Source organism: Macrobrachium rosenbergii, chromosome 45, assembly GCF_040412425.1.
Source record: "Macrobrachium rosenbergii isolate ZJJX-2024 chromosome 45, ASM4041242v1, whole genome shotgun sequence".
In the NCBI taxonomy this organism is placed as follows: domain Eukaryota; kingdom Metazoa; phylum Arthropoda; class Malacostraca; order Decapoda; family Palaemonidae; genus Macrobrachium; species Macrobrachium rosenbergii.
In genome coordinates this window covers 3,676,819-3,678,669 of record NC_089785.1, presented here as the reverse complement: position 1 = coordinate 3,678,669, position 1,851 = coordinate 3,676,819, and positions in this window count along the sequence as shown.

The window sequence follows — 1,851 nt, the reverse complement described above, 5'->3', positions numbered from 1 at the left end:
GCGTGCCCCACCCTCTTACAGTGGGAGCACGTAGGCTTGCTTGGCAGTCCATTCTTCAGGCGAGGAGCTTGAGTTGAGCTTGAGAGGTAAGGTTTCCATGAATGGCCAGTGAGTCTCTGAGATGTGCTGCTTACCATTTAGATATGCAACAAGGGGCCCAGGCACACATTGGTAAAGGTCTTCCAGCATGGTCCGATTGAAGAGGTCCCCAGACGTAGTGCAAGACAAGGAGTCGAACCAGCAGGTACCATACTTGGTCTTGTGACAGGCCCATTCAGTCCAGGACCAGCTGACTTCCTTGGCAAGACCTCGGAACCGCTGTCTCCATTTCTCCGGAGTTATTTCATAGGCCTTGGTGATGACTCTACAAACTTCAACCATGTTGCCTCTCTGGCTCTTCTCCAGTGAGCAAAGCGCTGTCTTAGCTTCTCCCTCCATGTGCTTGGCTAGTACTAAGGCCCTCTCTGTCTCAGTGGTGCTGTAGTTATCGAAGGGTGCCTTGATTTCCTCCAGCCATGCTTCTTGGGGACGAGGGAATTGATGCTCGAGATTGGAGCATTTGGTGCAGCAGGTGTGGGGCTGGAGGCTTGCTGTCTAACCATAGTTTCGGCATTTTCTCTTCTTGTTCTTTCCAGCTCGAGCTCCTTTTCTTTGATGGTTAACTCATGCTGTCTTCTCCGTTCTTCTCTTTTGTCTTCTAGCTGCCTCTGTTCAGCTTCACACACCCTCCGTTCTTCTTCATACCTCCTCTGTTTGGCTTCATACGTCCTCCGTTCTTCTTCATACCTTCTCTGTTCAGCTTCATAATTCCGCCGTTTGAGTCTTTCTTCCTTCTCTTGCTTGGCCAAGTCATCCATCTGTTCCTTGACCCACGTGGCGAGGTCCAATCCGATGAGACCTGCCATTGTCCCCAGCTCCATGAAGGCTTTGTAATTCTCTACTGCCATGGTTCTGGTGGGGAAGGGCGTCTATCCAGGTCGACTGGACGTACTTGGGCAGCAAGGAACCGTCCCTTCAGTGATGTGGCACCCTTTCAGTAAGGTGGCACTGTGGTTGAGTGTGCTGTGTAAAGGTCACACTGGTGGCACTCAGTATCCTGATGTACTGGTGCAGGTTAGGTACCAGAAGGACTTTTCTTCTGTGTTCCTCTTGTCTGGTTTTGTTTGTTTTTTTCTAGTTTGGTTGCTTGGTGGCACTATGATGCCATTGCGTTCCTAGGAACCCATTACTTGAGTTTAACTAGGCTATATTTAAGGAAATGCACTCTACCCCAGCAGAGTGTAACAAATGAGTGAGAGAGAAAGGGAAGGTAAAAGAGAGAGAGAGAGAGATGTAAGCAATTCGACTGATGACAGTGCTTCAGATTAGCAGCACTGTGGAAGGAAAATTTAATTTGTGGTTGCTTTTTAAGGCCCTCGTGAGTGTCTGGTCCCAGTACCTGCTGTGCTACAACCCCCTTCTCAGGCAGAGGGGGAAAGGCTACTGTCTGCTTAAGTCTGGATAAAAGGCCTCACTCGTGACCAACAGTTTATAACTGTAATTAATCTTTACTTGTCTCATCTATTTGTGGGACAGAGGTGTTTCTTTTATTTGGTTTAATGTTATCAATTATCCCGGTGTCGGCCCTTCTTTCCTTGAAGAGGGTCACGTCCACTTGGCTAGGCTACGTTGAATGCTTACTTGAGAGAGAGAGAGAGAGAGAGAGAGAGAGAGAGAGAGAGAGAGAGAGAGAGAGAGAGAGAGAGAGAGAGATTCAGCCAGCAAATGTGCGCTGCCTGAGAAAATTTAAGTAAGATTTTTTGTAAATGCACACTGGCAGGATTCTTAGTTGAAGATATATCGTCTTGGGCT